The sequence below is a fragment of the Loxodonta africana genome, chromosome 1 (assembly GCF_030014295.1).
Source record: "Loxodonta africana isolate mLoxAfr1 chromosome 1, mLoxAfr1.hap2, whole genome shotgun sequence".
NCBI classification, from domain to species: Eukaryota; Metazoa; Chordata; class Mammalia; order Proboscidea; family Elephantidae; genus Loxodonta; species Loxodonta africana.
Window position 1 is genome coordinate 199,198,885 of NC_087342.1, and position 15,236 is coordinate 199,214,120.

Sequence of the window (15,236 nt, forward strand, 5' to 3'; positions counted from 1 at the left end):
AGATGCCAGGCCCTGGAGCAAGTACTATATGTACATTTTCTCATTATATCCTTGCAACCTTCATATAACCTTAAGTTCCAAGGAAAAATACCCGCCCCCTGCAATTTACATATTCAAATACATTTATTTCCAATGTTATTCATCTTTGCATGGGCTTTAGTTTGAATTGTTGAATCTATCTGTAATTGCTAATTTATGTGTCAAAGCTTAAAACTAGTTTGTTACTGAAAGTCAAAAGTAGATAACTTTCCCCAATTCAGTTTAAGAAAATAATCTCTAAACCTATTTAAACCCAAAGCTTTTTTTTCTTTAAAGTTTTATACTATGCCATAAAGGTGCTCTGACTATGGCCCTTTTGAAGATACTTGTGATTCTATGAAAAAAGATCATTAAGGAATCATCTAATCAATATGTTTGTAATGGAAATTTCATATTCTTTAGTAAATAAAAAGTTTTCGAGTCTACTAAATAGAGGATTAGTTCCTAAGAGAATAAATTGTAATACTTTTGAGTTTTTGCATAAAGTTGTCAAACTCAGAGAGGTATACTTAAGAACTATTAGACTGATACATTACATAGATTTCTATTTACAAAAAAAAATTTTCTTGATTGTAAAGATCTGTAATTTCTATGGCTTAATTTTGGATTCTTTTATATGCCACCTCGAAATTAAAAAGAAGATAGACAACAGTGTCACATAAGCAGAGTTATTAAGATTGAATATGATTGGGCTGCATTAAATCTTTGAGATTCATCTCTGTTCCATGAGGCCCAGTGTGGTTTCTTTTTTTAGTTCTAGTGTTCTTGGCTTTTTTCCTAGTTCAGGTCCCATGATATATCTCAGATCCTATTTTGGCCTTCTTCAGATGACTAAGAGGAAAGGGGAGGATAAACTGAGGTTACCCGCTACAACAAGAGCAGTACACTCTCCTTAAGACCAAAATTGATGGATATCTCTAATAAACAAAGTGACTTCTGTGAGACCAATTTCTTTTATAACTCCTCCTACTTTTCTAACTACTTCTTAGGCTCTTTTGTGGGATACTTTTTCACCATTCACTTCAATAATATTGGTGTTCCTGAGCAATCTTGTCCATAACCATAGCTGCAAGGACCATATACTGAATACCCTCTAAAATCTGTATGACGTTTCTCATCTTCAGATCACATATTCAGTTACCTATTGCACATCCTCATTGTATGTCCCATAAGTAACTCGAACTCAGCTTGTGCCAAAGTGAACTCATCACCTTCTCTCTATATATTATAATGGTCCATCTCCCCTCATTTCAGTTAATTTCCCCTCATTTTAATTAAGTGTTTTCCAAATCACCTACATGCAAGACAGACTATCTATGTTACAATTCTTTTGGCTGTAAGTAATAGAAAATCTTGACTCAATTGACTCTAACTGTAAGCAATTTATTATCTCACATAATAAGTTTGGAGTTAGAATATTTCATGGCTGGTTAATTCATTGTCTGAATGTCATCACCAAGGACTTGGGTACTTTTCACCTCTCCACATTGCCGTCTTTAGCATATGTCCCTCTTCTGTAGATGTTGCAAGCTTACTTCAGCGGTTCCAGATTTCACATCCTCAAGACAACATCCAGGGACAGAAAATGAGCGTTCCCCTTTATCGTAACTCTTCTTAAGATTAAGACACTTCTTCTCCTCGGGCCCACAATGGAGTCCCTACTCTCTGCTACCAGCATGAGGTGTAAAGTTTAAGAAAACAGAAACTGGGTTTGAAAAACACATAAATTGTCTTTAACTCAGTTTTTAATAGCATTAAATCATAATTCATGACTGGAGACTTCTGCTTCTATCCATAATGGAGTGCGTGGTAGCAGACTTACCCTCCTACCATAAATAAGTAGTAAACTGGATAACAGGAATTGGACAATAGGCAGCCCAAAGCTGTGATATCTGAGAAAAGGGAAACAGATGAGGTGAGCCCAGAGAATGTCTTTGTTTTCTGTCTAAAGGCACTTACTTGACATGGGGTGCAGTAGCAAGAACCTAGAGTACTTACAACCTTGCTAAATTGAAATGATAGAGACTGGAGTGCAGGGAGGCAGACACACCACCCAAGAAAGAACTCCAGATATCTGCACTGGGATCCCTTGAGTCTTTTGCTGAATACAGTGGTCCCCCTTTTTTCACATTTCCGCTTTCTAAGGTTTCAATTACCCTCGGTAACCTCAGTCAGAAAATATTAAATGGAAAATCCAGAAATAAATAATTCATAAATTTTAAACTGCGTGATGAGATCTTGCGCCTTCCCACTCAGTCCCTCCTGGGATGTGAATCATCTTTTCCTCCAGTGTATTCACGCTGTATCTGCTACCCACTACCTGCCCCTTAGTCATTTAGTAGCTCTCTGAATTATCAGGTCAACTATGGTGTTGTCTTAGTGCTTGTGTTCAAGTAACCCTTATTTTACTTAATAATTGTTCTATTTTATTATTAGTTATTGTTAATCTCTTACTGTGCCTAATTTATAAATTAAACTTTATCACAGGTACGTATGTATAGGAAAAAACATAGTATATTAGAGTTCGGTACTTTCTGTGGTTTCAGGCATCCACTAGGGGTGGTGGAATGTATCCCCTGTAGATAAGGGGGGACTACTGTACTAAACTGTACATGCATGGGACAGCACTCCACAAGGCTGGGCAGAAAACAACCAGATGACACAGGAGCTACAAACTCAATGATTCCTAGAACTCACGTATAATTTGAGATGGAGGAAGAGTCTTTACTTCCCTGAAAAGGGGCTAGCAAGTTGACCTACTCAGGCCATTAAGAGTCAAGTGCTGAATATTCTTATAGCATCAGTTCTAAGGGCTGAATATTGTATTGTAAGCACTGTGTTTGCGTTTCTCTGGCCTCCATATCTGGACCTTCTTCTCCCATTTGTGCATAATGGTGAAAAGTTCATTCTGAACTTCCTTAAAGGTTCTGAGCAAAGCTCAAGTTGATGCAGTTTTGTTTGTACTTAAAGCTACGCGACACACCTTTCCAAGGTTCCCTAATCCTCACCCATGCTGAGACCCACGTGCGGGGTCATCCAGCTGGTGAGAATAAACAACCATTCAGGACCTTTGGCTTTCTACATGTGAGTCATGGAGGAGTGCTTGTTGGAGTGTTCAGAAAGATAAACACATGGCAGTGCTCTAAAGCTTGTTTCTGGAAACTTAACAGGAGAGAACAAATAGCCATTGTTCAAAGCCTGTAAAATGTTGTGAATCTGGAGTGGGAAATGGATGCTTAATGCAGACCAAACTTTTGATAGATCAGAAACTGAAAATGCTTGTAATTAAGCTGAAATTAAAATGGTGACAGAAGGTTTTTCTTTTGCGGGGGGGGGGGAGTGAAAACATGGTGGCATGAGAGCAAGAAAATAGGGGTCGAGATCAAGAAGTTGCTGAAATCAATTTGATCAGGAATTTTCATAGAAAACAAAACAACGCACCAGAGAAAACCTAATTTCCCTTGGAATAGACTTGACCATACCTATGAGGAAAAAAAAATGATTAAGTTCTTCTGCTGATAGTTTCGTATGGCAATATCCACCTTGATAATACAACATAGCACACAGAATTTTCCCATCCTAGTCTTCCCAGAACCCTATAATAACTACATTTACTGTGAAAGCCTGTTCATGCCTTAGGCCTTTTTGGATTATGCACGTCCACAAAACCACTTGAGCAATAACATAGACCTAGTACTACCTTTAAGGGGCCCTGGTGGTGTAACGGTCAAGTGCTTGGCTGCTAATCTAAAGGCTGTCAGTTCAAAACCACCCAGCAGCTCCTCAGGAGGTTGACCTGGTGATCTACTTCCACAAAGATTACAGCTAAGAAAACCTTATGGGGGCAGTTCTACTCTGTCACATGGGGCTGCTATGGGTCAGAACTGACTCATTGGTACTCAACAACAATAGTATTGCTCTCAAACTTGAGTAAGAGGATCCCTGTGTTTTTGTAAGCCCTGCATATTATAAACACAAGATGAATAAATTCAGTAAAGAACACGTAGCTACTCTCACTATGGATCCAGTACCCATACTAACTGTAACTCCCTAAACATCTGCTCCCGTGAATAACACTGCTCAGGTTCCAGAGAAATGCTTCATCCTATCTCATGTCCTGTATTCTGGGGAAAAAAAATGTGATTGTGTCTGGGTCACTGTTGATGTTGGAGAAAGAAACTGCTTTGGGGTAGAGAGAGAATTTGAATAGCAGAAACCCTTAGGTAAGAGAAAAATGTATTAAGTAAGTTATCAAATTCCCCCTCTTAGATAGTATGAATGGAATAGATTCTTTCATAACAAAGTATTTCCCAGTAGTGCTAAGCAACCTTTTTCTTGTTTTTCTTCATGTTCCATCCAATTCATGGTTCCAGAGATACTCACAAACTTCTGTGGTAGTCACAACAGTTGCACATGGTGACTGAGGAATATTTTACAATCTTAATAAAAATCATATTACTCTTAACATCTGCATACTATATATACCTTTATTTTATTACCCAACCAAATATCATTGGCCATCAACAGAACACCCAGACATGCATGACAAAAACGAATGCATTTGTCTTTGATAGTTTGCCGCCTTTCAGTCATATAAAGCACATAGATGTAAACACGTTTTCAATTTTGTCATTTTGAAAGTATATACATCAAGGTAAGAGAACAAAACATTATTTTCCAGTTAGTTAGCTTGATTTATAGCTTAAGTATTAAGACGTATGGTATGTAGGCCTTCAATTTCACTCTTGACTTGAACTCTACAACCTTAAGGCCCAAGCCTGTCTGACCATATATATGCCTGACTCAGCACCTGAGATAGATGGCTTGGCTTACTAGTACTGACGTTCCACCGAGGAAAGGCAGTGGTGTCCTCCTAACCTGACAATATTAGTCTTATTCACCTAGAAAATATTGTTAGGTGCCTTGAGTTCTGGTGATATGATTTCCTTTCCAAAGACTTTCTTTTTTCCAGAAAAACTAGTCATTTTTATATTCTACCTCTTACAAATGCTGCTACTACAAATTCCATGTTGTAAGTTGCAATACAGGAAATGTGCAGAATAAATTCTGGTCCTGTGTAGAAAGGCTTAAGGGAAAGTCCACACTTTCTGAAGGTCTTTACTGTCCACAACACTTTGTCATAACTACACCTCTGATTTAGCTGTATGCTGGAAATACAGTTTTTTAAATTGTGTGTGGGGATGATACAAGATGTCAAATTACTCTGTTTACATATATTGTATACCATACAGACCTTTACATATTGCATTTATATGTTTATAATGAGTTTACTTCTGTAAATAAACCAAGATATTGATAGAAGTAGGAATTAGCAAAAAATGTTAAATCTACATTAGGAGTTGACACAGTGATCAGGGAAAATTTTCCTATAATGCTGGGTAAATGCCATCTCTTGAAGCAAGTTCCCCAGAGAAGTGAGAAGACGGTAGGTTGTCCTCATGGGCAAATGACTAAGATGGCACCACACCCTGAGGGAGACTCCAACAGCTAGAATTCATAGTCCATGCTTCCTGCTACTCCTTCTCATTTCACTAGTGACTAAATCTTTAATGAGCCATCTGGCATAATGTGTCTCCCTTAACAGGAGACTTTCCTCAAGTTCCCTGAGGAGTGCCCCTACTCTCTGCTCATCTTCCTTCAAATCCAGAACTATCTGGATGTGTCCTACTGCTTGTGTTAGTCCTAAGTTATTTCTTAACTAGTCTTGGGATAAAGACTTAGGTGTCCTCTTCTGAAGAAAAGCTGAGGAAACTTGAGTAGGTTTTGAAATTAAGCCAAATAAGACTTGCCCTTAAAACCACAGCTTTTAAGAATATTGCTGCTAAAGTTTCTGTTTATTCTGAACATGCTTTAGAGTTTTAGGATGAACTGCTTGCACAATGATATCTAAACTTTCAGAGAGAATATATCATTTGGCTTTAAAAAATATTTTTGGTTTTTCCTAAAAGTGTTGTCTGAATTAAGTAGAGAAGCCTGTTTTTTTTAAATGAACTTAGTAGCGTTGGACATACTCGTGTAACACTCAAGATTTTTAAAGAGTGGTTTAAAATTAATCATATTTTCAGAAAAACTTGACTGAAGTTTACATAATTGGAAGATAATTATAGATATGCTCCCTTAAGGGCTACAAAACCAGGCTACAGATTTCCATGATGCCATCCTCCATGTAATATAGAACTTCATCAGCTCTGCTCCTTTATTTTCATTTTTTTATTTCTATTTCTTTTAATTGTTTATTTCATAAGGCCCTTTGGGCTGAAAGCCCCATTATAGAATTGTCAAAGTGAAAATGACCTTTAAATAAAATATTCATCACCTTTATGATTTTTTTCTGTATATGACTGGAATCATACATAATAACAAAAATCAATGTCTATTCAAATTGTGCTCTTGTCCCAGGTTTCACTGCGAAGCCTCCTGTCTTCTCTATCTCCCTTTCTCTTAAACCATCTATGCAGTCCTTTGTTTTCTGTTTTTCAAATATGCATGCCTTTCTTTAGCGTTAATTTATCTGTCCCAGGATATTTTTTTTTTAGGGTATTTTATAGACATTTCTATTGATTATGTGTGAGTGGTCCCCCCATCCCGCCACACCTTGTCTCAGATATCACAGCCAGGGCTTTCCTATAAGGGTTCTTTGCTTCCTAATTTATTTAGGTTAATGAAAATACATGTGGTTGGTTGCTTTTATGTATTTGTTTACTGGGCCCTTCTGCCCAATCTCATCACTTCCACTTCTAAATGGTGATGAATCAATGTGTTTTGATCCATAACGTGATTATGAATAACTAAACTAGTTAATGTACTTGACCATTTGATTATCCATTCCAAACCCTGACAGATTTGACAAACTAGGTGTCCCTACCAAATGAAGCTCTGCTTCTACATTTTTCTAACTTGACAATCTTACTATTCACCAAAAAGAAAAACACTTCAAAAATTTTATAACTGTACATCTAGACCGACCCTACCAATATTCAAATTCTGTCATATCTTCCCTCCAAAGAGGAGCCTTCACTCAGAAAAACTGTACTCATCTCCAGACTATTCATAACTCCACTTGGTTTTTGGAAACGAATCATGTTGAGCTGTCATTCCTTCTGAACGCCCCACACACTGCTCCAGTGAAGAAATCCTGATTCTTGTTTAGGGTCTCCTCCTTCACCCAGGGAATGGAAGTGGGAGAAAAGAAACTGTACCATGTAGATTTTTATTGGCAAATTTATTTCTCTAGGTTCTGTCTCCCTTTCTCCTAAGCCATCTATGCTATCCTTTGTTTCCTGCTTTGTTTTTCTTAAAATGGGGACTTAACCCAATTCACTGTTTTTTTTCCTCTCTCTCTCTCTTTTATTTAGACAGATTTTTTTTTTATGTGACAAGACTACAACCGAGATCAATACTACAAGTCACCCATGATTTCCAAAACTGCAGCTATCATTGGTGAAGAACCCAGGTGTAAAATACCGTAACTTGCCTGGTATCAGATTTCAGGGCTTATTCTGTAGGTGTTTGGTATATGTGTATTTTATCTCTCCAGTTAGAGTATAAACCTTTTAAGGGCAAAAGTGAGTCTGTTTCTTTGGTTTTCAAAGCAAGGCCATGCCTGTCGTTGTTGTTAGATGCTATTTAGTCACTTCTGACTCATGTTGACCTGTGTACAACAGAACGAAGCACTGCCGAGTCATGTGCCATCTTCACAATCGTTGTTATGCTTGAGTCCATTGTTGCAACCACTGTGTCAATCCATCTACTTTATGGACTTCCTCTTTTTCACTGACCCTCTAACTTTATCAAGCACGATGTCTTTCCGCAGGGACTGATCCTCCCTGATAACATGTCCAAAGTATGTAAGACGAAGTCTTGCCATCCTCACTTCTAAGGAGCATTCTGGTTGTACTTCTTCCAAGACAGATTTGTTTGCTCTTTGGCAGTCCATGGTATATTCAATATTCTTTGCCAACACCATAATTCAAAGGCCTCAATTTTTCTTCGGGCTTCTTTATTCATTGTCCAGTTTTCACATGCATATGAGGCGATGGAAAACATCATGGCTTGGGTCAGGCACACCTTCGTCTTCAAGGTGACATCTTTGCTTTTGAACATTTTAAAGAGGTCTTTTGCAGCACATTTGCCCAATGCAATTCATAGTATGATTTCTTGACTGCTGCTTCCATGGGTGTTGATTGTGGATCCAAGTAAAATGAAATCCTTGACAACTTCAGTCTTTTCACTGTTTATCATGATGTTGCTTATTGGTCCAGTCATGAGGATTTTTGTTTTCTTTATGTTGAAGTGTCATCCATACTAAAGGCTGTGGTCTTTAATCTCCATCAGTAAGTGCTTCAAGTCCTCTTTACTTTCAGCAATACCTAGTGAGTGATAAATTCAATTTAAAGAGTTATAATCAGCACTAAAAATAAACAAAATATAAGCAAAGAGGAAATACCAGAATGAACTACTCATTATAAGGGTAAGAATTGTTTAGAGAAACTTTTTAGCATGTGTGAACTGGATCATAACCAAAATTTTGAAAACTACTGTATTACAGTATAAGGAAACAATACGGGCTTGTTTTTTAGAGTCAAAGGAAGATTTGAAAAGGAGCCTCTCTGTGAAATCATGAGGGTCTTTTTGTGGCTCTTGCTCTTTGGCCCATCAGTCTAAGGATGGGGCCTATGCAGTCCGTTAGGTCACTTTAAACGCTGATTGAGCATGCTCTTTCCTTGTTCAGAGCATTTAAATGAACAACAGACTCCCTGAGGAGCTTCAAATGCTGATGTAAGTCTCAGGGTGAACATAACCTAAGTACCTCACTGTGGGCATTCAGTCAACCCAAACCGAAGTTAATTAGTATGAACATAAACTGTGAAGTGTCACAACCTCCTATCTTGCTTAACAAATGTTTATGGAGTGCCTCCTTTGTGTGGGAAACCCTGGTGGCCTAGTGGTTAAGTGCTATGGCTGCTAACCAAGAGGTCAGCAGTTCTAATCTGCCAGGCGCTCCTTGGAAACTCTATCAGGCAATTCTACTCTGTCCCGTAGGGTCACTATGAGTCAGAATCGACTCGACAGCAGTGGGTTTTTGGGTTTTTTTCCTTTGTGTGAGGATTATGTGGACTGAAGATATTGAGATGAGTGAGACACAGGTTACACCCCAGAAGAGCTTGTGATCTAATATTGGGGTCAGCAAACCACACTGACCATGGACCAAATCTGACCTACCTCCTGTTTTTGTTGGAACTCAGCCAGAGTCATTCATGCACATATTGTCTATGGCTGCTTTTAATTGCAACAGAAACTATAATCCTCATTAAGCCTGCATATTTTTTCTGTGGCTTTTTACAGAAAATATTTGCCAACCTCTGTTCTAGGGAAACCAAAAATTATTTAAAATCATAAATCTTTCTGAGATGCCTGTATGCAAAATGGCAAATATATCAAAAGCAATATAATATTTTCCTTGTTTTTATGGTTAAAGGACATAGATTGCTCCTCTGATGGGGCGGCCTCAAGAGGATTCAAGAAGGGGCCCCTTTTGAAAACAGTGAGAGAAAAATAGAATCTTGTTAAAACAACATCCATGTTTTTCTATCTTATGCATACATAATTGCTCTGGATGTCTGACTGAAAAGTGCCAATATTATTTAAAAAAATTGCAGAGCTACATCAATCTAATATTAGATCAGAGATCCCCAGGGGTGCCCATTGGCTGAGTGTGACCCATCGTCATCATATGCTTGGCCTCAATGGGCTCTAAAATTTTTAGTCAAAATTAATTTGTGAAATTAATTTGACGTTAAAATCTGGGTTTCCAGATTCTCTTGGAAAATCACATTTGGCAGCACTAGGGCCATATTCCTGCATGGCGACAGTCCGGCTGGATGTGAGAAGTAGCTTCTGCCTTTTATTGGGGTGCATGCACTCTGATTATCCCAATACCTACCGCCTCCAAATGTTTCCCTGACTCAAGGTTAAGTGTCAGTTACCATTTACAAGGTGCTTCTACTATCTTCCTCATAGTAAAAAAGACAATCTCTTTTATAAGTAGGATAACAAAAGATTAACCAAGATGTTAAAAAAATTTTTTTCTTACATTTAATACACAAAGAATTAGCCTTGCCTCCAGCTGCTTTACTCACTGATATTCCTTACCTAACCCCTGTAGATAATGTAGTTGGAGACTAATATCTTAGCTCCACAAAGAAAACCAAAGCTGAAGCGGACTTTAGAGCAGTGATCTCCAAAAAGGGCTTGTTGTTATTATTAGCTACCATCCAGCAGCTGTTGGCTCATGGTGACCCCATGCACAGCAGAACAAAATACTGCCGGTCCTGTGCCGTCTCCATGGTTGGCTGCAGATACGACTATTGTGATTCGTAAGGTTTTCATTGACTGGCTTTTGGAAGTAGATTGCCAGGCTTTTCTCCCTAGTTTGTCTGAGTCTGTAAGTTCTGATGAAACATGTTCAGTCTCATAGCAACATGCAAGCCTCCAGTGACAGGCAGGTGGTGGGTGGCTGTGCATGAGGTACATTGGTCAGGAATCAAACCTGGGCCTCCTTTCTGGAAGGCAAGAGTTCTACCACTGCTTTGTTGGTGTTGTTGTTAGTTGTCATGAAGTTGATCTGACTCATGGAGACCTCATGCATTAGAGATTAGAACTGCTCCATAGGGTTTTCTTAGCTGTAATCATAATGGAAGCAGCTCACCTGGCCTTTTCTTCCACATACTGCTGGGTGGGTTCACATTACCAACCTTTAGGTTAGCAGCCAAGTACAAACCCATTGTGCCTCTATTACTTCTTACACACAGATGAGCATGCCCCAGGGAGTGCTGAAGATGAACTTTTGGGATTTGGAGAGAAAATATTAGAACTTATACGTTTTGTCACATTTTGAATTTCTAATACACGAATATTTGTAGGTTTATAATATATTCAGAAAAGAGTACTTAAGTATCATTGTAACAAATGCACACACACATACACACACACATCCATATCTGGAGAGGCAGTCAATTTTATTTTAGTGATTGAGACATGTGATTAACAAGTTTGTTGACCGTGGTCGTGGGAACCTGAAAGGGAGATCATTACATCCAAACCTTCATGTTACAAATAAAGAATATGAAGCCCAGGGAAGTGAAATGGTCTGTTCAAAGACACAGATGTGTTAGAAACAAGGGTAGGACTGGAGGTCAGCTCAGCTAACTCCCATTCTAGTACTTTTTTCGCTATACCACACTGCCTGCCTTACCAAAACTGTACTTGGGAAAATGAGACCATTATGATGATGAATAATTATCCTGAAGTAGGTGGTAGTTTGTAGGAAACTGTCAGACTTCATCTTCCAGCATAGCACAAATTTGAATTGTTGGTACCTAGAACAATTTCCTTTTTTGTGAAAGATGGCATCTGGTCAATTTCTCCACCACTGGCATAGTGGCCGCCTGCACTTGCTGCTTTCTCATTGGCCAGATCTCCTTTGCCAGCATATGCCTTCTTTTCCTGTGGAAATAAAATATAAGGGCAGGAGAAAGGACATATTTGGTAATGTTACACTCCTCAGCTTCCTGCTTGGGGCTGTCTCAGCTGCAAAATGTCAAGGGAAAAAATATCCATCCAACTTGGAATGAATTCCAGACAGACCCTGATGCCTGCAAATTTGTCAGAGGGAGCCAAGTCCAGAAAAGCAGAACATGAAGAAGGGTCATTATTTGACTTCAAGAGACGCTCAAATAATCAGACACTCTGGTATTTATGATTTTCCCCATTTCAGATGGTCTGGAGTTCATAACGTTCCCTTCCCTTTACCGCTGATTCTGAGCTTCCTTTTAAATTAAACCTCAACAGTTATAAAAAGACTCTCACATTACTTGTAAGCCACAAGCACTGCTGGGAAACACTCTTCGTAAAGGGCTGTTTTGGGTTGGAGAAGGGAAGTTCTTTTTGATGACTAGCCTGGGAGGGCAGGCCAGGAAATAGGGTTCTCTTTACCTCGACTCTGCCACAGAAGTCCTCATCTATTCACCAGCCTGTGCCAAAGCCTCCTGCCATTCACAGCATTAGATATGATGATGATCTTTACTAAAAACCAGATATTTATTTCCATTGGCTTTCTTTTTCATTTTGACTTTTGTTTGCATCAGGGGGCATGGAATGGCCAGTCTATTTCTGACAACCTCGGTTTGTGAATATACCACCAGGACTGTTTGTCATGTTGAGATTTGGGGGATCTCAGTCTTTTCTCTTGGCTATTGGCACATTTTCTTTCTTTTTTAGACCCGTTGTCCCGTGCCAGCAATAAGACAAGGAAACAGGATTTGTAATACAAATCTCATTAAATTGCTACATACATATTTTCCCTTCTACATCTTGCTCTTCATTTCTAAACGCCATGGTATTTAAAATCCTTATTTGGGTTCTCCTGTAGGCACAAAGGCATCCAGATATGTTTTAGCAACCAATGAAAGTGTTTGAATGGGGAATGGGGTATTCAGCCTTGAAATGAGGGCCTTCTTTTTTCTTTCCTAAACTGTCCAGCATCTCTACTCTGGTTTTGCTCCTCAACAGTCTAGGGTTTGTGCTACTTCCATGGTGATCAAGTATTAGGTCATAAACATCAGATTGTGGCATCACTGAATGAGTCAGTTGGGAGGAAGCTGGGCTGGAAATACAGCTGAAAGCCTCTGTTGACAGACGAATGCCTTCTTAATCACAGCCTGTGTGGGTAAAGGGAAAGCCTTGCCCGGCCCACCTCCAGGCATTGCTTCACAAACCTGGACTGGGTTCTGGAGGAGGCTGGGAAAGTCCATCCTCAGGGAATACCAGTTTTTCCTCTTCCATGCCTCTCACAGGACACCCACACAATGGGGGGGGGGTGAACAAGGGAATATTTTCTTGTGACATTTTGAGTGTGAGCAAAGTAAACCTGCTTTCATTTTCTTTTCAAAATTCTACAGAGTTCCTTCTTAAGCAGCTTATATTATTAGATTGCATGTTTCTCAGTGCATTCATTTTTGATAAGGTTGTTATTCCACCATATCTGCCTTATCTGTAAAATGGGCATAACAAGAACTCACCTTTTGGAAAGCAGGGAGTAGAACTAGATAACATCATTATGTTCGCATTCATCAATTTTCCCTAGCCCTATTAAACACTAGGACCTGCTGGAAAGTGTTCCCTTTTATCAGATTTTTAACACAATTTCCTGAGCCCTTATTTTATTTTACAAGAATTAGATTAATATTTCCAATTTGGGGTTTTCAGAGAGCAGTATGTCAAGAACCACTGTGCACGAGGCAACTAGAAGACTGGTCAGTTCAAAAAACAATGCCCTCCCCTGTGCCCACTATCAAGAACTCATCAGTACCCTAGCCAGCCTGTTAGCCTTTATCATGCAGTCATTTTAGACCTGAAAGAGAACATTCCATCAGAGATCAGGTTCTATCATTTCATTGGAATGCAATGTAAGACCACAGAAACTCTCGTACAAACAAATTTACCATGGCTCAGATTAATAACAGATAGTGCTTGAATGTGCTGCCCTAGTTGTATTCCCTCTGTGCTCAGGTTAGAATAAAAGAAAATAAGTTTAAAGTCCAGCTGATATACTCAAGTGAGACATAAAAAGAAGCTTCTGGCCTTAAAGATACAGAAGCTATGAAGTTTGCTTCTTGGGGAGAATCATTAAGTTTCATCCAGAAGAGCATATTGAAATGATTAAGATGTGGTCCCAATTGGAGATGGAGGACAGGGTTAGATGATTTCCAAGGTTTTCTCTAGATATAAAATTCTCAGAGCTGTTGAAAAAATGACTCCATGCATGACTCACTGCTATTAAGATTGTTATTCATGATCAGGACTCAGTGAGATCCAGGCTACTTTTATATCACCAAGTCAGATTCTCCATTTTGGAGGATAACTGAATAGTTGTTCGTCCATCCCTCTCGTTTCACTGAGGAGAAAACTGAAGCACAGAGATGTCACGAGAATTCAGACCCCTTGGCTCCCTGTACTATGTGCTCTACTATACCATATTTTTTGCTAAAAACGTAAATCTATCCATGACGTAGCCCCTTTTCCACCTTCCTGGACCACTACAGCTTTTGCATTCTAGAAATGCCTTCATAAGAATTTTATTACATGAGCACTACCGGGACAGAAATATGAGAAATTCTGGGGACTGAAGCAACTAAATATCACAATTTAGAAGAATAGTTTAGGAAAAGTACACAAGAGGAGATGCTATTTATATGAGACAATTATTACTCCTTAAAAAAGTTTAAAAATTAAACTCAAGATCCAACAACTTTTTTCTTGACTCGGCCCAACATCAGAGGCTTAAATGGCAACTCCCCATACAAACCTATTTCATGTATTTCTTCTCCCCAAACTCAGAAATGTCTCTGATATCTAATCTCAAGTATATCAACTCCCCTTAGGAAAAGTTTCCACAAATGCAAGTCTGTACCTAATTTATCTCTCTCTTGGTTTATAATCCTTGACACGGATAATGCTACCCAGTCCTAGATGACATTCAACAGTTTTAATTTCTAATTAAAGTTACTGATTACTAAGATACTAATTCTTTCTTCGTTTTTTTCTTTTTCTTCCTTCTTTCCTCCTTTCTTCCTTCCTTTTCTTTCTTTTTATTTTGGATGGTCATCTGTCCACTTCACATTGGAAGCCAGTTAAGGAGTGTTCCTCCTCTTTTCTCTATGGAAGCTGTACTAGAAGGCTTTCCTCATCCCTACTGTAGATCAGGAGAAAGCATGTCTCACAGATTTATGTCCTTATGAACGGCTTTAGAAAGCCAGAGCTTGCAATATATGGGAAGTAAATAATTATATAAAATGATAAAATTCTTACCTAAAGCTGATATTAATATTACAATATCACACTTCTTCCCTATTCTGGTCTTTTTATTTTCTTTGCTGGACATCTAACAAAATCGTAATGTCATAAGACTCCCCATGTGGTCTGAGTAGTCAATTTACTAATTGGTTTGATTTGTTACTGTTTTTGTTAGTTGCTGTTGAGTTAGCTTTGACTCATGGCTACCTTATAAATGAAACATTGCCTGGTACTTCTCCACCTTCGTGATCTTCGATGTGTTTGAACCCCTTGTTGTGGCTATTGTGTCAATCTATCTCACTGAGGGTTTCCCTCATTTATAC